Source organism: Triticum aestivum, chromosome 5D, assembly GCF_018294505.1.
Source record: "Triticum aestivum cultivar Chinese Spring chromosome 5D, IWGSC CS RefSeq v2.1, whole genome shotgun sequence".
NCBI lineage: Eukaryota > Viridiplantae > Streptophyta > Magnoliopsida > Poales > Poaceae > Triticum > Triticum aestivum.
In genome coordinates, this window is record NC_057808.1 from 179,923,188 (window position 1) to 179,947,129 (window position 23,942).

Below are 23,942 nucleotides of genomic sequence, written 5' to 3' on the forward strand. Positions count from 1 at the left end.
TGTTGCGGTAGATCCACTTTGTGCCAATGATATTGTGTTTGCGAGGATCTGGACGATTGACCAGTTCCCAAACGTTGTTGAGCTCGAACTGATGTAATTCTTCTTGCATGGCCTGAATCCACTCAGGCTCCAGAAATGCTTCATCTACCTTAGTGGGCTCTGTGATAGAGACAAAAGCATAGTGCCCACAAAAGTTAGATAAATGTGAAGCTTTTGAGCGTGTGAGAGGACCTGGTGCTTCAATGTCATCGATGATCTTCTCAACTTGCACTTCTTTTGCAACGCGAGGATGAGTAGGTTGTCGTCGAGGAATTTGATCAGCATTTTCTTCAGCACCATTTTCTTCAGCAATTTCTTCAGGTGCATTAGCTCGACGTTCTTCACGTTCTGGAATGAATTCTTCAGCAGATTCTTCGGTAGGAATGACATCCTCAGTAGCCTTGAACTTGATAGTTTCCTCAGGTGCTGGTTCATCTATCACAGAGGGTAGGTGCTCTCTTTGCGAGCCATTAGTTTCATCGAACCGCACATCTACAGTTTCAACAACCTTGTGAAGAACGGTGTTGAAGACTCTGTAGGTGTGCGAGTCCTTTCCGTAACCAAGCATAAAACCTTCATGTGCTTTCGGTGCAAATTTAGCATTGTGATGAGGATCTCTAATCCAACATTTAGCACCGAAGACTTTGAAATAACTCACATTGGGTTTCTTGTCAGTGAGGAGTTCATAGGCAGTCTTCTTGAAGAATTTGTGAAGATATACCCTGTTGATGATGTGGCACGCAGTATAAATTGCCTCAATCCAGAAGTGACGAGGCGTCTTGTACTCATCAAGCATAGTGCGAGCCATCTCAACAAGAGTTCTGTTCTTGCGCTCCACGACGCCATTCTGCTGAGGAGTATAAGGAGCAGATAACTCATGAGTAATACCAAGTTCATCAAGATAGTCATCAAGACCAGAATTCTTGAACTCAGTTCCATTGTCACTTCTGATGTGCTTGATCTTCACACCAAAGTTGGTTGAAGCCCTCGAGGAAAATCGTTTGAAGACTTCCTGCACTTCATGTTTGTAAGTAACAATGTGTACCCATGTGTAACGAGAGTAATCATCAACAATAACAAGCCATAGAGAGATGCGTCATTTGTGACAGCTGAGTAATGGTTAGGACCAAAGAGGTCCATGTGAAGCAATTCGAATGGTCGAGTAGTGGTCATGATAGTCTTCGCTGGATGCTTAGCCTTGGTCATCTTTCCAGCTTCACAAGCTCCACACAAGTGATCCTTGAGGAATTTGACATTCTCAATGCCAATGACATGCTTCTTCTTCGCAAGCGTGTGCAAATTCCTCATGCCTGCATGACCAAGTCGTCGATGCCATAGCCAACCTTCTGAAGCTTTTGCAAGTAGGCACACGGCTGGTTGCGGTCCTGTAGAGAAATCAACAATATACAAGTCTCCTCTCCTAAAGCCTTCGAAGACTTTGGAATTGTCAGCTTCCATAACCACAACACAACGATACTTGCCAAAGACAACTACCATATCAAGATCACAAAGCATTGAGACAGACATGAGGTTGTATCCTAAGGACTCGACAAGCATGACTTTGTCCATGTGTCGATCCTTTGTGATCGCAACCTTACCTAGACCCAATACCTGACTTTTGCCTTTGTCAGCGAAGATGATATGCTTCAGATGCGATGGTGATAAGGGAGCATCAATCAATAGATTCTTGTCACCAGTCATGTGATTTGTACATCCACTATCGAGGACCCACTCAGTGGCTTTGGGTTGATCATCCTGCAGATGAATTAGTGCAGCTTACGAACTTCATATACTTCATCAGTGAAGAATATGACATCACAATTCATCAGACCAATTTCATCAAGCAATGCAACAGTTAAAACAGTATGAGGACGTGAGAAATGAAAGTTCATTTCTTCATGATTAGCCTGCGTCCTTTCAGGCACTCTTCAGGTCTCCAGCAAATTCTTCAGACGTTCAAGCACGTCTGGAGACCTGACCCTGCAGAAGAGATTAGTTCTTTTTCTTCACCACCCACATCTGAAGGGGTGGCAAAGAGTTCATCACTCTGCGAGCTCCATATGAGAAAGGTGTCATAGAAGCCAATCCATTTCGTTTCACATAAGAGAAGTTAGGGTAAGCATATGAATAAGCAGAGAAATTCTTCAAGGACTTATGAACATAATGATTAGAAGAATAATGCTCATATTCATAGCCCTTGGCTCTTCCCTGCGAAACAGAGTTGTTAGCATGATGATGTTCATATGAGGACTTTGATCCTCTTGAGGAATATGATCCATGTGAGGAATTTGGTCCGTATGAGGACTTGGATCCATATGAAGAATTTGGTCCATATGAAGAATTTGATCTGGGGTTCCTATTCTTCACAGGTGGTGTCATGAGGACATTCACCTGAAGACTTTCAAGGCACCTTTTGGGAACCCAGATTTTCTTCATAGGAGAACCGTTCCTGCAGTTAGTGCCAACATATCTAGCAAATACTTCACCATTCTGATTTTTAAACAGTTTATAGTTGGAGTCAAATGACTCATCAGAAGAATGAGAAGATTCACATGTAAAGCCAGATAAATTAGATGGATCAACTGGAGGTCCCTTTGCAGCAACCCATGAGGTTTTGGGGTACTGCTCAGGCTTCCAATATGTACCATCAGCATTGAGTTTCCTCTCAAAGGCAATACCCTCTTTCCTAGGGTTCCTGTTGAGGATCTGCTTTTTAAGCACATCACAAAGAGTCTGATGCCCTTTGAGGCTTTTGTACATGCCTGTCATGTACAATTCCTTCAGCCCTGCATCGTTAGTGATACTAGCAATGTCCTCAGATGAGGAATTAATGATAGCAGAGACAGTTGAGGAATTTGTAGCATTAGAAGCATTTGAACATTCAGGTGAAGAATTAGCAGATTCACGTTCAATGCATTTCAAACATGGAGGAACAAATTCTTCCTGAGCAGCGCTGATTTGTTGAGCAAGTAATGAATCGCGCTCCTTCTGAAGATCTTCATAACTCACTTTAGCTTCTCAAGATCTTGCTTTCTTTGAAGAAATTCATAAGAAAGCTTCTCATGATCAGATAAGAGAGTGTTATGTTGATCTTGAAGGGTGTCATACTTAGTATGAAGTCTCTGAAGACTTTCAGCCAAAGCTTTTGACTGATCCATTTCTTCACCCAACATATCATCGCTCTTACTAAGCATGTTTTGAACCTTTTCCAAAGCTCTTTGTTGTTTAGCGGCAAGGGAAACAAGTTTGACATAACTGGGTCCTAATTCATCATCAGATTCATCATCACTAGATTCAGACAGATAGCATTCAGTTACCTTTTCACCATCTGCCATAAGGCATGGTGAGGAGGATGATGATTCTGGTTCGAATGTCATTGATTTGAGAGATTCCTTGAAGTCCTCAAACCAAGGATCATGACAGGTTCGATGACCTTCATAGACATCAGAGAGACGGTCCCAGATAAGCTTCGCATGATCGAGATGCATAACGTTCCTGAACTGATTTTGAGACAGACAGGAGCAGATGACGCCTTCGCCGTGAGGTTGAGAAGAGTGTACTTGCGAATGTCATCAGCTTCCGCCGTCTTGCACAGATCGGTAAGACCAATCTCAGTGACGGTCCACAGTTCGCTGTTCATCGCCATGAGGCGCTTCTTCATCATGGCCTTCCACTTGGGATTATCATGACCGTCAAAGATGGGACATGTCACTTTCTTCATACCTGCGGTCGACATAACTAAAACTCCAGGCGGTTAAACCAAAATCACACAGAACAAGGGAGTACCTTGCTCTGATACCAATTGAAAGTGCGTTATATCGACTAGAGGGGGGTGAATAGGCGATTTTTATAAATTCTTCACTGAGGAATTTGTGGGTGAGGAAATTCCTTAGCAAAGAACTACTTGCAACGGAATAAGTACTCAAAAGTATGCATAGCAGAACACAAGCATAGTCATCATGATGAAATGAAAACAAGCACAGAGTACAGAAAGCGTAAACACAGGATAACACAGGATGAAGACAAACAGACTGAGGAAATTGAACTGAGGAAATTGAGAAAGTCTTTAGTCAAAGTCTTCAAACACAGATATGAACAAGCATACAACACAGTAATGAGGAAATGGAAGAGTTGAGGAAATAGAACCAGTAAGCTTGGTGAAGACAATGATTTGGTAGACCAGTTCCAACTGCTGTCTCAGTTTTACGTATGGTTGGAGCGGCTAGGTATTTAATCCTGAGGACACACAGTCCCGGACACACAGTACTCACCGTATTCTCCTTCAGCTAAGGTCACACAGACCTCGCCCAATCACTCGTGGTAAGTCTTCAGGTGACTTCCAAACCTTCACAAACTCGGTCACTCGGTGATCCACAATTTCCTCTTGGACGCTCTAGACCATGACGCCTAACCGTCTGGAAGAAGCATAGTCTTCAAAGGTAACAAGTGTCGGATCCACGCAGGATTAATCTCTTCAGTGATGCTCAATCACTTTGGGTTTGTAGGTGTTTGGGTTTGGGGTTTTCCTCACTTGATGATTTTCGCTCAAAGTCCTCGGAGGATGGGATGCTCTCAAATGACAAGTGTCAGTTTCTCTCGGAGCAGCCAACCAGCTAGTGGTTGTAGGGGGGGGCTATTTATAGCCTAGGGAGCAGCCCGGCATGATAAGACATAAATGCCCTTCAATGATATGACCGTTAGGTGGGTAGATATTTTGGGACAACTGGCGCATAGCACAGCAACGGTCAGAAATTTGAGTATCAAATTCCTTAGGGCTATCATGTTCCTCACTGTGTAGGCAATCCGCACTGGCGAATTCCTAACTCCTCAGTCAGAACAAATTCCTCAGAGACCAGAAGAACTTCGTCTCTGTCACTGAAGAATATGACTGAACTGTATGAGATTTCCAATGGCTTCACTCGAAGGGATTGGTAGGTGTAGGATTTTGAGTTGAGCATCACATGGAAATTTTTCCTTAGTATTTCCTCGACCCCTTTTAACAGTACGGTGTTTCCTATGACTCAAGAAAGAGAAAATGAAACTACGAAAACAAACGTCTTCACGCTTCATGTTCCTCAAATGAATACCAAGTCTTCAAGGTTACACCAATTTCTTCACTTTCAAAGTCTTCAGAAAGTCTTCAGAATTCCAAAGTCTTCAGTCGAAGAACTTCATTTTTAGGGGTCGACTTTCTCTGTAAATATCAAACTCCTCATAGACTTATAGACCTGTGTACACTCATAAACACATTAGTCCCTTAACCTATAAGTCTTCAATACACCAAAATCACTAAGGGGCACTAGATGCACTTACACATACATCTGCTCGAGTGGAGTCACTCGGTTCAAAAAATGGAAAGGAAAAGTGCTAGCAGTGAGATAGACAGTTGACGATTGGTTACCTCCCATGGTAGCTACTTCATCACGAGCAGTCTTGAGATTCTTCTTGGCCAATTCCAGATCAAGGTTGAGGCTGATTTGCTGCTTGTTCATTGTAGAAAGCTGAGCCCCAAGATGACAATATTTCTGCAGTATAAGCCATATCAGTTGACTGAGATAAAGAGACATCACAGTGATAGCTACTCCAAGACTACCACCGAATCAAACATTCAACGGCAGTCTCGGGGACTACACCCAGTGGGTACACTTAGCGTGCCCCCACTGGTTTGAATAAACACTCGACATGGCCTGCCCAGCGCGAGAGTAAAAAAAAGCAGTTCTCAGACCATAGTCGACTGCCCGCAGTCAACCACGGTCTCGGGGACTACACCCAGTGGGTGCACTTGGTGTGCCCCCACTGGTTCTGGTTTCATTCGACCTGGTCCGTCCAGACCGAGTGACAAAATTCAGATTCTCAGACCACAGTCGACTGCCCGCAGTCAACTAAGGTCTCGGGGACTACACCCAGTGGGTGCACCAAGAGTGCCCCCACTTTTTCAAAGATTCAATTCAAGACGACTCAAATTGACTCGTGCAACTTCAAAACAGTCACACCCCAGTGGGTGATCGGATGAGAAGTATGATCAATCAGAAATCAACTAACCTGGACATTGGTCTGCAGAGCAGCTCCAGCGTTGAAGGCCACCTGACTGGCCTCATGCACCACTTTCATCTGCCCCCTCACAAGGTTCAACTGAAGAAGAGCTTCCTTTGTGGCAGTCGGTGGGTCGTCCGGGGTTTGATACGCAGTGAAAAGCGATGATGGCAGAGCAGTCGGAGCAACTGCTGGGTCTGATGCGTGGAGTTGTATTGGTGCAGCAGAAGTCTGAGCAGCTGATCCTGATGGGCAATCAGTCGACAGCGGGATAGCGAAAGTGACATTGGTACGTGCCGGATCTGTCGATCGTTCGACTGCCGTCCCAGGCATCTCAGTCGACTGAGGAACCTGGGCCTCAGGCGCTTTCCCGCTCAGTTCCTTGTCCCTCCTCCTCCTTCCCCTCAGCGGTACTTCTTCACCGTCCGGGAGCACAACAACGTCCCGTGGTGCTGCAACAAACAAAGAAAGTCAAAGAGATAGCTGACAAACAATCCAGTCGTCCAAATAAATTCGAGTCGGGCAGACTTACTGGCTTTGGAGGTAGCTGCATCATCGGATTCCTCGTCGTCTGGGGTCTTGTCGATATCCATATCAGTCGCAGCCGAGGCCGTGCTGTAAAGGTTCATCATCCACTCGGTCAGTACAAGAGAATCGGTCAGAACAAGCAAATACGGGGAGAACATTTACCCAGAAGCAACAGGAACGTCCATCTTGATTCTAGGCAAGGTCTTCCGAGCCTTCGAAGGATTGATCTTGGGCTGCTTGGTGACCTTCTCAGCCAATTCTGGAGTCGAAGACCGAGCGCGCTTTTGAGATGGAGCACTCAAGGCCACAGCCTTGCCGCGCTTGCCCGCGGGATCATGGTGCTGCTTGGATCGACGTTCGGAACGAGGTGGTGAGTCGGCTACCTCCTCGTCGTCTGACTCATCGCTCTCATCTTCATCATCGTCGGCTGGTGACTCCCACTCGCCGCTCTCCTCCGCGCTGTCCTCGCCTTCATGGTCCTGCTCCAGAGCTTGTTCGCCATTGGGCATTGAGTACATCTTTGTATAAATCTACAAAATAAGGAGCCGAGTGGAAATCAGTCGGTTCAACAAACAGTCAGAAAACACATCCAAATTCAATCAGTTGTAGTGGCCAAACCTTGTCTGGCTGGTTGCTGTCGCTGAAAGGGTTGACTCTCCTGGCGCCCCTAGGGTTGTCCTTGTTCCCGGTGATGCCCCTCAGCCACTGGGCCAATGTTTTGGCCGCCACCTCCTCCGGATGAACCCGAGCGGTATCACCAGCCCCGGAGTACATCCACATGGAGTGGTCACGAGCTTGGAGTGGTTGAATGCGCCGGCTGAGGAACACCTCCAGCAGATCCATGCCGGTGACACCATGGTTGATCAGTTGAACTACTCTCTCAACCAGCATGCCCGTCTCCGCCTTCTCTGCGGCGGTCACTTTCAACGAAGATGGAGTTTGAACACGATCAAAAGAGAAAGGGGGAAGTCCAGTCGACTGGCCTGGGGTCACGATATCCTGGCAATAGAACCAGGTCGACTGCGAGCCCCTGACCGACTCAGGAAGAGTCATCGAAGGGAAGGAACTCCTCTTCCTCTTCTGAATACCCGGACCCCCACACATCTGGATAACATGGGTTTTCTCGTCGTTCGAGTTCGCTTTCTTCACTGTTTGGGAGCAGATGGTGAAAATGTGCTTGAAAAGACCCCAGTGCGGTCGACACCCCAGAAAATTCTCGCACATGGACACGAATGCGGCAAGGTATGTGATGGTGTTGGGAGTGAAATGATGGAGTTGAGCCCCGAAGAAATTTAGGAAACCTCGAAAGAAGGGGTGTGGAGGAAGCGAGAAGCCGCGGTCGACATGAGTGGCGAGCAGAACACACTCACCCGGTCGTGGCTGTGGCTCCGTTTCCCCCTCCAGCAGCCACGCGGACTCATGGACGATCAGCCCTAACTCGGCCATATCGTCCAAGTCTTCCTGCCGAAGTGAGGATCGGATCCAATCTCCCTGGATCCAACCCGACGACAGCCCCGAGCGCGATGAAGATCCCCGATTCGTCTTCTTTTCGCCGCCCCCGTCGCCTTCTTCGCGCGTTCCAGCGCCGCCGTTTTCTCCTTCCCCATGGCGGCGGAGCGGCGGCGTCGAGAGTGGAGAAGCTGAACGAGGTAAAGGAGCAAGAGGAAGAAGGAGAATGGGCACGCACAGTGCGGATGCCTCGGCCTCGCCGCTTTTAAAGGCCTACTTCCGAGTGGCTGACGCGTGGGCCCGGACGATCATGTCTAATCCCTTTACAGTCGCACACAGGATACGTGGCAAAAAAGGTGGCGCGGAAATCGAAACGTCCTACTTATCTGCTCCGCTTACCACGGCGCGCTCCGCCTGGCAAGCTTCCACCAAAATTTTGAATCCCGCGAAATCCGGGATCCTCTACAACCGATCACGCCAAAGATTCCATGTCAAGGATAACACTCGACGGATGATGTTATAAAAACCAGTCGGTCATTTCTGAATCGATCAAGGCGACTGAAACAAAGCCGAAGTTCCAACAACTAGCATCCATTTGGAGATGAAAGCAAGAGTCAAAGCAAGGTCAACTTCAACCTTCTTTTTCACTTGGACCTTAATCCATTCGGGGGCTAATGATGAGGGTAATAGGCCTGACCTATACCTCCTACCTAAGGTCCTTGTCCTAGAAGCAAAGAGGTTCAGGAGTAAATAGAGGGGACCCAACGAAGGTGTCGAGTGCAATCCACTCGACCTACCATTCACTCGGAGACCCCCCCCCCCTATTTAGGTCACTCGACCACTAAACCACTCGACATGCAGAAGACCTAAAGCCACTCCGCGCAGCAACGGTCGGGCATTTACCCTTAGACTTAATAGTCATTTATAACACTTTACTACGGATGTTACCTGTAACGCTCCTTCTTTATGAACATTGAACCCCGTGTAATGGAGGGGAGCTGGGGTCGTGGCACACTCTATATAAGCCACCCCTCTGTTGGGGAACGTAGTAATTTCAAAAAAATTCCTATGCACACGCAAGATCATGGTGATGCATAGCAACGAGAGGGGAGAGTGTTGTCCACGTACCCTCGTAGACCGAAAGCGGAAGCGTTAACACAACGCGGTTGATGTAGTCGAACGTCTTCACGATCCGACCGATCAAGTACCGAACGCACGGCACCTCCAAGTTCAGCACACGTTCAGCTCGATGACGTCCCTGGAACTCCGATCCAGCCGAGTGTTGAGGGAGAGTTTCGTCAGCACGACGGCGTGGTGACGATGATGATGTTCTACCGACGCACGGCTTCGCCTAAGCGCCGCTACGATATTATCGAGCTGTAATATGGTGGGGGGGCACCGCACACGGCTAAAAGATCGTTGATCAATTGTGTGTCGAGAGGTGCCCACCTGCCCCCGTATATAAAGGAGCAAGGGGGAGGGCGCCGGCCAAGGGAGGAGAGGCGCGCCAGGAGGAGTCCCACTCCTACCGGGAGTAGGACTCCCCCCTTTCCATGTTGGACTAGGAGTGGAAGGGGGAAGAGGTGGAGGGGAGGAAGGAAGGGGGGGCGCCGCCACCCTCTCCTTGTCCTATTCGGACTGGGGGGGAAGGGGGGCGCGGCCCTGCCCTAGCCTCCTCTCCTCTCTTCCACCTAGGCCCACTAAGGCCCATTAAGTTACCGGGGGGTTCCGGTAACCTCTCGGTACTCCGGAAAAATCCCGATTTCACCCGGAACACTTCCGATGTCCAAACATAGGCTTCCAATATATCAATCTTTATGTCTCGACCATTTCAAGACTCCTCGTCATGTCCGTGATCACATCCGGGACTCCGAACAACCTTCGGTACATCAAAACATATAAACTCATAATATAACTGTCATCATAACGTTAAGCGTGCGGACCCTACGGGTTCGAGAACTATGTAGACATGACCGAGACACCTCTCCGGTCAATAACCAATAGCGGAACCTGGATGCTCATATTGGTTCGTACATATTCTACAAAGATCTTTATCGGTCAGACCGCATAACAACATACGTTGTTCCCTTTGTCAACGGCATGTTACTTGCCCGAGATTCGATCGTCGGTATCTCGATACCTAGTTCAATCTCGTTACCGGCAAGTCTCTTTACTCGTTCCGTAATACATTATCCCGCAACTAACTCATTAGTCACAATGCTTGCAAGGCTTATAGTGATGTGTATTACTGAGTGCGCCCAGAGATACCTCTCCGACAATCGGAGTGACAAATCCTAATCTCGAAATACGCCAACCCAACAAGTACCTTTGGAGACACCTGTAGAGCACCTTTATAATCACCCAGTTACGTTGTGACGTTTGGTAGCACACAAAGTGTTCCTCCGGTAAACGGGAGTTGCATAATCTCATAGTCATAGGAACATGTATAAGTCATGAAGAAAGCAATAGCAACATACTAAACGATCGAGTGCTAAGCTAACGGAATGGGTCAAGTCAATCACGTCATTCTCCTAATGAAGTGATCCCGTTAATCAAATGACTGCTCATGTCTATGGCTAGGAAACATAACCATCTTTGATTAACGAGCTGGTCAAGTAGAGGCAGACTAGTGACACTCTGTTTGTCTATGTATTCACACATGTATTATGTTTCAGGTTAATACAATTCTAGCATGAATAATAAACATTTATCATGATATAAGGAAATAAATAATAACTTTATTATTGCCTCTAGGGCATATTTCCTTCAGTCTCCCACTTGCACTAGAGTCAATAATCTAGATTACACAGTAATGATTCTTACACCCATGGAGTCTTGGTGCTGATCATGTTTTGCTCGTGGAAGAGGCTTAGTCAACGGGTCTGCAACATTCAGATCCGTATGTATCTTGCAAATTTCTATGTCTCCCACCTGGACTAAATCCCGGATGGAATTGAAGCGTCTTTTGATGTGCTTGGTTCCCTTGTGAAATCTGGATTCCTTTGCTAAGGAAATTGCACCAGTATTGTCACAAAAGATTTTCATTGGTCCCGATGCACTAGGTATGACACCCAGATCGGATATGAACTCCTTAATCCAGACTCCTTCATTTGCTGCTTCCGAAGCAGCTATGTACTCCGCTTCACACGTAGATCCCGCCACGATACTTTGCTTAGAACTGCACCAACTGACAGCTCCACCGTTCAATGTAAACACGTATCCGGTTTGCGATTTAGAATCGTCCGGATCAGTGTCAAAGCTTGCATCAACGTAACCATTTACGATGAGCTCTTTGTCACCTCCATAAACGAGAAACATATCCTTAGTCCTTTTCAGGTATTTCAGGATGTTCTTGACCGCTGTACAGTGATCCACTCCTGAATTACTTTGGTACCTCCCTGCTAAACTTATAGCAAGGCACACATCAGGTCTGGTACACGGCATTGCATACATGATAGAGCCTATGGCTGAAGCATAGGGAACATCTTTCATCTTCTCTCTATCTTCTGCAGTGGTCGGGCATTGAGTCTTACTCAATCTCACACCTTGTAGTACAGGCAAGAACCCTTTCTTTGCTTGATCCATTTTGAACTTCTTCAAAACTTTGTCAAGGTATGTGCTTTGTGAAAGTCCAATTAAGCGTCTTGATCTATCTCTATAGATCTTGATGCCCAATATATATGCAGCTTCACCGAGGTCTTTCATTGAAAAACTCTTATTCAAGTATCCCTTTATGCTATCCAGAAATTCTATATCATTTCCAATCAGCAATATGTCATCCACATATAATATCAGAAATGCTACTGAGCTCCCACTCACTTTCTTGTAAATACAGGCTTCTCCAAAAGTCTGTATAAAACCAAATGCTTTGATCACACTATCAAAGCGTTTATTCCAACTCCGAGAGGCTTGCACCAGTCCATAAATGGATCGCTGGAGCTTGCACACTTTGTTAGCTCCCTTTGGATCGACAAAACCTTCCGGTTGCATCATATACAACTCTTCTTCCAGAAATCCATTCAGGAATGCAGTTTTGACATCCATTTGCCAAATTTCATAATCATAAAATGCGGCAATTGCTAACATGATTCGGACAGACTTAAGCATCGCTACGGGTGAGAAGGTCTCATCGTAGTCAATCCCTTGAACTTGTCGAAAACCTTTCACAACAAGTCGAGCTTTATAGACAGTAACATTACCGTCAGCGTCAGTCTTCTTCTTGAAGATCCATTTATTTTCAATGGCTTGCCGATCATCGGGCAAGTCAACCAAAGTCCACACTTTGTTCTCATACATGGATCCCATCTCGGATTTCATGGCCTCAAGCCATTTTGCGGAATCTGGGCTCACCATCGCTTCTTCATAGTTCGTAGGTTTGTCATGGTCTAGTAACATAACCTCCAGAACAGGATTACCGTACCACTCTGGTGCGGATCTTGATCTGGTTGACCTACGAGGTTCAGTAATAACTTGATCTGAAGTTTCATGATCATTATCATTAACTTCCTCACTAATTGGTGTAGGTGTCGCAGAAACTGGTTTCTGTGATGATCTACTTGCCAATAAGGGAGCAGGTACAGTTACCTCATCAAGTTCTACTTTCCTCCCACTCACTTCTTTCGAGAGAAACTCCTTCTCTAGAAAGGATCCATTCTTAGCAACGAATATCTTGCCTTCGGATCTGTGATAGAAGGTGTACCCAACAGTCTCCTTTGGGTATCCTATGAAGACACATTTCTCCGATTTAGGTTCGAGCTTATCAGGTTGAAGTTTCCTCACATAAGCATCGCAACCCCAAACTTTAAGATACGACAACTTTGGTTTCTTGCCAAACCATAGTTCATAAGGTGTCGTTTCAACGGATTTTGATGGTGCCCTATTTAGAGTGAATGCAGCCGTCTCTAAAGCATAACCCCAAAATGATAGCGGTAAATCAGTAAGAGACATCATAGATCTCACCATATCTAGTAAAGTACGATTACAACGTTCGGACACACCATTACGCTGTGGTGTTCCGGGTGGCGTGAGTTGCGAAACTATTCCGCATTGTTTCAAATGTAGGCCAAACTCGTAACTCAAATATTCTCCTCCACAATCTGATCGTAGAAACTATTTTCTTGTTACGATAATTTTCAACTTCGCTCTGAAATTCTTTGAACTTTTCAAATGTTTCAGACTTATGTTTCATTAAGTAGATATACCCATATCTGCTCAAATCATCTGTGAAGGTGAGAAAATAACGATATCCGCCACGAGCCTCAATATTCATCGGACCACATACATCTGTATGTATGATTTCCAATAAATCTGTTGCTCTCTCCATAGTTCCGGAGAACGGTGTTTTAGTCATCTTGCCCATGAGGCACGGTTCGCAAGTACCAAGTGATTCATAATCAAGTGATTCCAAAAGTCCATCATTATGGAGTTTCTTCATGCGCTTTACACCGATATGACCTAAACGGCAGTGCCACAAATAAGTTGCACTATCATTATCAACTCTGCATCTTTTGGCTTCGACATTATGAATATGTGTGTCACTACTATCGAGATTCATTAAAAATAGACCACTCTTCAAGGGTGCATGACCATAAAAGATATTATTCATATAAATAGAACAACCATTATTCTCTGATTTAAATGAATAACCGTCTCGCATCAAACAAGATCCAGATATAATGTTCATGCTTAACGCTGGCACCAAATAACAATTATTTAGGTCTAATACTAATCCCGAAGGTAGATGTAGAGGTAGCGTGCCGACCGCGATCACATCGACTTTGGAACCATTTCCCACGCGCATCGTCACCTCGTCCTTAGCCAATCTTCGCTTAATCCGTAGCCCCTGTTTCGAGTTGCAAATATTAGCAACAGAACCAGTATCAAATACCCAGGTGCTACTGCGAGCATTAGTAAGGTACACATCAATAACATGTATATCACATATACCTTTGTTCACCTTGCCATCCTTCTTATCCGCCAAATACTTGGGGCAGTTCCGCTTCCAGTGACCAGTCTGCTTGCAGTAGAAGCACTTAGTTTCAGGCTTAGGTCCAGACTTGGGTTTCTTCTCCTGAACAGCAACTTGCTTGCTATTCTTCTTGAAGTTCCCCTTCTTCTTCGCTTTGCCCTTTTTCTTGAAACTAGTGGTCTTATTGACCATCAACACTTGATGCTCCTTTTTGATTTCTACCTCCGCTGCCTTTATCATTGCGAAGAGCTCGAGAATTGTCTTGTTCATCCCTTGCATGTTATAGTTCATCACGAAGCTCTTGTAGCTTGGTGGCAGTGATTGAAGAATTCTGTCAATGACGCTATCATCCGGAAGATTAACTCCCAGTTGAATCAAGTGATTATTATACCCAGACATTTTGAGTATATGCTCACTGACAGAACTATTCTCTTCCATCTTGCAGTTGTAGAACTTATTGGAGACTTCATATCTCTCAATCCGGGCATTTGCTTGAAATATTAACTTCAACTCCTGGAACATCTCATATGCTCCATGACATTCAAAACGTCGTTGAAGACCCGGTTCTAAGCCGTAAAGCATGGCACACTGAACTATCGAGTAGTCATCAGCTTTGCTCTGCCAGACGTTCATAACTTCTGGTGTTGCCCTTGCAGGAGGCCTGGCACCTAGCGGTGCTTCCAGGACGTAATTCTTCTGTGCAGCAATGAGGATAATCCTCAAGATACGGACCCAGTCCGTGTAATTGCTACCATCATCTTTCAACTTTGCTTTCTCAAGGAACGCATTAAAAGTCAACGGAACAACATCACGGGCCATTTATCTACAATTAACATAGACAAGCAAGATACTATCAGGTACTAAGTTCATGATAAATTCAAGTTCAATTAATCATATTACTTAAGAACTCCCACTTAGATAGACATCCCTCTAATCATCTAAGTGATTACGTGATCCAAATCAACTAAACCATGTCCGATCATCACGTGAGATGGAGTAGTTTCAATGGTGAACATCACTATGTTGATCATATCTACTATATGATTCATGCTCGACCTTTCGGTCTCCGTGTTCCGAGGCCATATCTGCATATGCTAGGCTCGTCAAGTTTAACCTGAGTATTCCGCGTGTGCAACTGTTTTGCACCCGTTGTATTTGAACGTAGAGCCTATCACACCCGATCATCACGTGGTGTCTCAGCACGAAGAACTTTCGCAACGGTGCATACTCAGGGAGAACACTTTTATCTTGAAATTTTAGTGAGAGATCATCTTATAATGCTACCGTCAATCAAAGCAAGATAAGATGCATAAAAGATTAACATCACATGCAATCAATATAAGTGATATGATATGGCCATCATCATCTTGTGCTTGTGATCTCCATCTCCGAAGCACCGTCATGATCACCATCGTCACCGGCGCGACACCTTGATCTCCATCGTAGCATCGTTGTCGTCTTGCCAACTATTGCTTTTACGACTATCGCTACCGCTTAGTGATAAAGTAAAACAATTACATGGCGATTGCATTGCATACAATAAAGCGACAACCATATGGCTCCTGCCAGTTGCCGATAACTCGGTTACAAAACATGATCATCTCATACAATAAAATATAGCATCATGTCTTGACCATATCACATCACAACATGCCCTGCAAAATCAAGTTAGACGTCCTCTACTTTGTTGTTGCAAGTTTTACGTGGCTGCTACGGGCTTAGCAACAACCGTTCTTACCTACACATCAAAACCACAACAATAGATTGTCAAGTTGGTGCTGTTTTAACCTTCGCAAGGACCGGGCGTAGCCACACTCGGTTCAACTAAAGTGAGAGAGACAGACACCCGACGGTCACCTATAAGCAACGAGTGCTCGCAACGGTGAAACCAGTCTAGCGTAAGCGTACGCGTAATGTCGGTCCGGGCCGCTTCATCTCACAATACCGCTGAACCAAAGTATGACATGCTGGTAAGCAGTATGACTTATATCGCCCACAACTCACTTGTGTTCTACTCGTGCATAACATCAACGCATAAAACCAGGCTCGGATGCCACTGTTGGGGAACGTAGTAATTTCAAAAAAATTCCTACGCACACGCAAGATCATGGTGATGCATAGCAACGAGAGGGGAGAGTGTTGTCCACGTACCCTCGTAGACCGAAAGCGGAAGCGTTAACACAACGCGGTTGATGTAGTCGAACGTCTTCACGATCCAACCGATCAAGTACCGAACGCACGGCACCTCCGAGTTCAGCACACGTTCAGCTCGATGACGTCCCTCGAACTCCGATCCAGCCGAGTGTTGAGGGAGAGTTTCGTCAGCACGACGGCGTGGTGACGATGATGATGTTCTACCGACGCAGGGCTTCGCCTAAGCGCCGCTACGATATTATCGAGGTGTAATATGGTGGAGTGGGGCACCGCACACGGCTAAAAGATCGTTGATCAATTGTGTGTCGAGAGGTGCCCCCTGCCCCTGTATATAAAGGAGCAAGGGGGAGGCCGCTGACCAAGGGAGGTGAGGCGCGCCAGGAGGAGTCCTACTCCTACCGGGAGTAGGACTCCCCCCTTTCCATGTTGGACTAGAAGTGGAAGGGGGAAGAGGTGGAGGGGAGGAAGGAAGGGGGCGCCGCCCCCCTCTCCTTGTCCTATTCGGACTGGGGGGAAGGGGGGCGCGTCCCTGCCCTAGCCTCCTCTCCTTTCTTCCACCTAGGCCCACTAAGGCCCATTAAGTTACCGGGGGGTGCCGGTAACCTCCCGGTACTCCGGAAAAATCCCGATTTCACCCGGAACACTTCCGATGTCCAAACATAGGCTTCCAATATATCAATCTTTATGTCTCGACCATTTCGAGACTCCTCGTCCTGTCCGTGATCACATCCGGGACTCCGAACAACCTTCGGTACATCAAAACATATAAACTCATAATATAACTGTCATCGTAACGTTAAGCGTGCGGACCCTACGGGTTCGAGAACTATGTAGACATGACCGAGACACCTCTCCGATAAATAACCAATAGCGGAACCTGGATGCTCATATTGGTTCGTACATATTCTACGAAGATCTTTATCGGTCAGACCGCATAACAACATACGTTGTTCCCTTTGTCAACGGTATGTTACTTGCCCGAGATTCGATCGTCGGTATCTCGATACCTAGTTCAATCTCGTTACCGGCAAGTCTCTTTACTCGTTCCGTAATACATCATCCCGCAACTAACTCATTAGTCACAATGCTTGCAAGGCTTATAGTGATGTGTATTACTGAGTGGGCCCTGAGATACCTCTCCGACAATCGGAGTGACAAATCCTAATCTCGAAATACGCCAACCCAACAAGTACCTTTGGAGACACCTGTAGAGCACCTTTATAATCACCCAGTTACGTTGTGACGTTTGGTAGCACACAAAGTGTTCCTCCGGTAAACGGGAGTTGCATAATCTCATAGTCATAGGAACATGTATAAGTCATGAAGAAAGCAATAGCAACATACTAAACGATCGAGTGCTAAGCTAACGGAATGGGTCAAGTCAATCACGTCATTCTCCTAATGAAGTGATCCCGTTAATCAAATGACAACTCATGTCTATGGCTAGGAAACATAACCATCTTTGATTAACGAGCTAGTCAAGTAGAGGCATACTAGTGACACTCTGTTTGTCTATGTATTCACACATGTATTATGTTTCCGGTTAATACAATTCTAGCATGAATAATAAACATTTATCATGATATAAGGAAATAAATAATAACTTTATTATTGCCTCTAGGGCATATTTTCTTCACCCTCCTCCTCTGGGACAAGGGTTCGCACCCTCTGTAACACACGCATATAATCCAGTCGACCGCCTCCTGGCTCCGAGACGTAGGGCTGTTACTTCCTCCGAGAAGGGCCTGAACTCGTAAAACTCGTGCGTACAAGATCTCCATAGCTAGGATCTTGCCTCTACATCCCTACCCCCATTCTACTGTCAGACTTAGAACCACGACAACGCCTTTGTCTGGTCGTTCAACACAAACGAAGTACGCGAAGTTGCAGCTATGGGGAACTTTAATCTAAACAAAACCAAAGCAAAAAGCTACTAGATGGATCTACTTATATAGGAGCAAGGGGTGGCGGCCAAGGAGGTGGGAGGACGTCCCAAGGCAGCCTAAAACTAACCCTAGGTCGTACAAGGCTCATGGGCCCAAGTGGAGGTGATGCAACACCTTTGGACATGTTGTTTGACTCGGATTCTGCTGCAGCGTCAAATTGTTTCGTCGATATCTCAACGCTCCGGACGAATTTGAAGGTGAATCCAATTGGGTTGGAAAGAGAACGAAATCTACTTTAAAAAAAACGTATCACCCAATTCGGAGTCCGTATGAAAAAGTTGTTGGTGTTTTGAGTCAGGTATTTATGTGCAGTCCGAATCTGAATCCAGAACGTGAGAGACTTGGACTCTATCTTCTCTTGGCCCAAAAGTGACGTGAGAGGACTTTTTGAACATAACCTAAACTTCTATTTTTCCCTTATCTTCATATTTGGATTGTACAAATGTCCCATACACCTGCAATTAGACAAACGACAAAAGTGTGTGAAGTATTTTTGTTCTGGATTGTACAAATGTCCCATACACCTGCAATTAGACATAATTAGATTATTGAATAGTTTGCACTAGAAATCACCTGACAAATATGCATGTATGCAATAGTTTTGGTCATATCCAAGGTAGTTATGTCCTCATCAAACAAGGTCAAAGTTGTGCGTTAAGGTTGTCAGAGACATGGGCAAACCACAAAGGTTGTCCAACACACAGTTAAGATTGTCTAGTTAAGATAGTATTTTAATTGAAAATAGATTTTGTTACTATTGTATACATGGGATCATGTATACTCTGTATCATCACTTATAATTTAATTAATTAGCAACACTATTGCTAAAATATGTCCATAGTTATAGAGTTTATTACTCTTATATTTCACTTCTTCAATTTACTAAAATATCTCCATAGTTGTGAGAGTTTATTACTCTTATATTTCACTTCTTCAACATAGAGGAAAAATAACTTGATATCTAATTCAGTCGGGATTACTGAAAATATGCATGATGGGGTGCCATCAAGTGCTACACTATGGAACTTGATTCCACCTTCCTGCACTGTTATAGGATCTAGGTTTGTACAGGAAGCATTTAATTCTTATTCTTTTGCTTATTGTGATAGCCCTTATAGATGGATCATCAGGGGTGACCTCCATTCATGGCATTACAAAGCCATCCTTCATTGTTATTGCCTAACATGAGGGGCATGAGCTTCTTTTGTCGCTAGGGGCGATTGAACCTGGGTATGTTTGCTCGAGATAAGACTCTGGAGCGACTCAGAGTGGAGTTGGGCGATGTTGATCCAAAAGCATGTATGTATAGCATAGATATTTCTATATATCTCGTCTATTCTTTGGTCTCATGGATTTCTGCCATCGAACAATTTTTATTCCTAGATCGACGCCATGGGAGGCAACCGCGGTCCTGCTCGACCTCCTCCTCGCTCGCACTGCCGGTCGATTGATCAATGGGGCCGGACGGCCGCGACAACGATGGGATTACTTTAGTCGGGATTTCTGAAAATATGCATGATGGGGTGCCATCAAGTGCTACACTATGGAACTTGATTCCACCTTCCTGCACTGCTGTAGGATGTAGGTTTGGACAGGAAGCATTTAATTCTTATTCTTTTGCTTATTGTGACAGCCCTTATAGATGGATCATCATGGGTGACCTCCATTCATGGCATTACAAGGCCATCCTTCATTGTTATTGCCTAACATGAGGGGCATGAGCTTCTTTCGACGCTGGGGGCGACTGAACCTGGGTATGTTTGCTCGAGATAAGACTTCGGAGCAACTCGGAGTGGAGTTGGGTGATGTTGAGCCAAAAGCATGTATGTATAGCATAGATATTTCTATATCTCTCGTGTATTCTTTGGTCTCATGGATTTCTGCCATCGAACAATTTTTATTCCTAGATCGACGCCATGGGAGGCAACCGCGGTCCTTCTCGACCTCCTTCTCGCTCGCACTGCCAGTCGATTGATCAATGGGGCTGGACGGCCGCGACGACGATGGGCCTGCTTTGTCGCAATAAGGCCATTGATCCAGTTTAGTTGTTGGGCATGCACATTGTGGAATGGTTGTAGCAACTCGCTGGACTTAGGATCAGGCCATTCCCTGCCTCAGCAGAGCAGTCGGGCAATTTTTGGACTACAGAATTAGGTAAGTAATTGAATATATTTTTATTGTCCGAAAAGCTTTCCATTTAAATGTTTTGCAAAGCTAGACCTTTTCTTTTGTAAATAAAAACTAGAACCATGGAATAAGTTACTGAGTTAGCCTAATCTAAGATAGAACAGATGCACTTTTAGACTGATCAGATGATTGCTAAACCGGTTATCCGAGCTAAGAATCATGTTTTCTAAACATATAGTTTGACATGTTGTTACTCTTTGTGCACCGTGTGTGCTACTTCTTTTGATAGTTCAGAGCTGAAGGTCATCTCTGCTCTGACGTTATACATTTTCATTAGCATGACACAAGGTTAATTTATTTCTTCTTATCTTGTGTTATTTATTTTTTAAATATTATAAACCACTGATGCCCGATTCCTGCTTTATTCAATTGAATGTAAAGTTCTCTCCTTCAATATTCTAATGCTTTACTACAATTTATACCTGCACCACATGCCAAATTGGTTTCTCTTTGTGTTAGTTTTCTTCTCAAAATGGCAAGTTGTAGAGATCAGATTCTTTTCCCTTCAAACAAATATAAAACACTCTTCTTTACTCTCGCTCTTCTTTACTTTTCGATTCATTTATTTATTTTTGACACTGTTCATTTAAAATTTTGAAGTTCAAATGAATAAGTATGTTTTTATTGTGTAGTTGTGATAGATGAAGTAAGAGCTGGAGTTGCTCATGTTGTTCAAACAAGGCTTGATCCAACAAACAGAATGACTTGATTAATGGGGCTTATAAGTTGGTTGCATCAACTGATAAATGCCCTAATGCATGTAAGTGAAATTATCTCCTTGAGTCATGATTAGCATATTTCCTTTGTTGATGAAGGTTCCATCTCTACATGGAAGGTTTCCATGCATACGAAATTGCTCTACAGACGACAAAAGGTGGACGATTACAAATCCAGTGGTCGTTGCTCCATAGTGGACATGGGAGTCGTCTGAATTTTTTTCGTTCGTATAGCAAGGTTCGTATGCATATCCTGTCAAGTAAAAAAATCATGAAAGTATGAGGTGGGCCGTGGGCATCAATCTTTTGTAGGTTCAGAGTTGACAATGTCAACAACTTTGTATGGTTAAAGGATATTCCAAGAATTCGCACTCTCGCAAGAAAACAACATGGATCACTTTTGTTTAGATGTTCTGGTGTTAAGTTTCTCCTCTTTTATGGACTAAGAAGATGAATTATTTTGGCAACATCAACTGCATTTGTACACACAACAAAATTATTTTTGCTTGGACGGCCTTACATTTAGAGGTACACTATTAACTCTGCAGTTTATTGTTACTACTTGAAAGCTCCATAACATCCATGCCTAGATGCACTTCCAATCGATTTATGGTCGGCATTAAAGTTGACAATTTAATTGAACTTGCATGTCAATACGTCATCTTAATTTTTTAGTAGAAATTCTCACTGCACCATTTGAAATCCACGTCAAGAATGGAATGATCAGTATTTAAAGCCACGTTGATGAGAAACTGTCAAATAATTGCCAATCTAAAATTGTAGACAAGATACTGAGCCAACCATGGTTATGATGGGTATGTCCTCCCGAGTTCGGGGTAAAACAAGGCTTCTGCTGAGCTCCAGAATTATACTTCCCCTGTCCATACTTCCTTTTGCAGCTCTCTATCTGCTGCTGCTTGCCTTCAATCATGAGGGCCCTGTCTACCAACTCCTGGTAGTTAATGAATGTTGCCACCATCAATTGCATACTCAGCTCATCATTCAGCCCTTCCACAAACTTCTCCTACTTTGCGGCATCTGTGGCCACATCATCTGGGGCATAGCAAGCTAACTTACTAAACTCATCCACGTACTCTGCCACAGTACGATTTCCCTGGCGTAAGTTGCAAAAATCACGCTTCTTCATGCTCATTGCTCCAATTGAGACATGTGCACTGTGAAAAGCTTGCTGAAACTGATTCCATGTGACATTGGCTATGGGAAAATTGGTTGTGTAATTATCCCACCATGAGGCTGCGGGTCCATCCAATTGGTGTGTGGCAAAGTGCACCTTCTCAGCATCTGTGCAACCTACAGTGGTCAGCTCCCTTCCAATCTTGCAGAGCCAGTCATCAGCAACAATCGGCTCAGTGCTACTGGAAAACACCGGTGGATTCAACCTTAGAAAATGGGCTAAGTTGTCCACGAGAGGTGGTGGCGGTGGATTGTTGTTGTTGTTGCCTTGGTTCTGAACTAGTAGCTGCATCAAGGCATTCTGCTGTTGGATCAACTGAGTGAGCTCCGGTGGGAAGACAAATCCGGGGTCATGTCTCGGAGGCATCTGATTGGTTTAGAGGGAAGAGATTAGAATAGAGTGAGGTCTAAAGAGAAATCACTACCCATATGCACATGAGACAAACACATGCATATCACATCACTCAATTCAAACAAGGGCATACAATTGATCTAGCTACGGTTACAAAAAATACTTGGACTATTACTATATACACGGGGGAAATTCTACTGATAATATGGTGGTCGACTAGAAATTTTGATCAGTGGAAGACTCCATGATACCCGCTCCAGCTTCGTCTTCGTAATCATCATCACTACTGTCGGGGTCGGAGTCGGTGTCATCGATGATGATGTAGTCTTCGGGATGGATGTCCACTCCTGGTGCGGGGTCTCCCATGAATATTCCTAGCTTCTTCTTCAGGTCTTCATTCTTCTCCAGTAGTACTGCAATCTCCTCTTCATATCCATCACGTGTAGAGTTGAGTTCCTCTTCTAGCTCCATGTTCCGGGTCATCACCTTCTTCATGTCCATCATGCTGGTGCACATTTGGTTCTCCTGACGACGAATGTGTTGGTTCAACTCCTTGATGTAGGCTGCAATTGACTTGTCCTTCCTGGCGAAAATCATCTCCCATTGCTCATCTCGGCGTCCACATATCTGATAGATGGTGTCCTTAAGATCCTCGTGGTAAACTTCACCGATGCGTCCCATGACGATGTGAGCTTCCATGCTCCTTCCTAGACTCCAGGTTGGTGCATCAAAGGAAAACTCTATGGGCTCAATAACTGGTGTGAATGTCCTACCTGGAACATGTACTCGAATTGTCCAGCGCTCTTCTTCCGGTAGAGTGGTGGTGTAGGTCCCCGTGAAGCTTGGTATTCCGATGCTCAGGTACTTAGTGGCTTCCTTCAGGTGTCATCCAAAAGGGGTGTCTTCATCCGGTTGAGCAAACTTGTTCCTTGGGTCCGCCATCTATAGAGTAGAAAATGGAGAAGAGACAGAAGTGAGTAGAGAAGAGGGTCCTATGGCTTATCTTAGTGGTCGCGTCCTACAATCAGCGTGTGCTCTGATACCATCTTGTAGTGATCCGACCTCAAACGGTCAAATATCTGTGTATAAGTGTCATCCCTGGATCGGTAATGCTGACACACACCATACTCGAAGGTTTTATAACAGAGTTCAATCACACACTTATTACATCGAATGTCTCGAAAGAGAACTTATTACAATAATATGGCTGAAGGCCATCTAAATAAGATAACAGCGAAAGCTTCGAAGCTAAATGAGTCCATCAACTCCAACGGCATAGCTGAGTGCACGACAACGACCTAGCGCACCTTACTCTTCGTCTGAAAAGTCTGCAACATAATACGTTGCAGCCCGAAACGGGTCAGCACATGGAATAT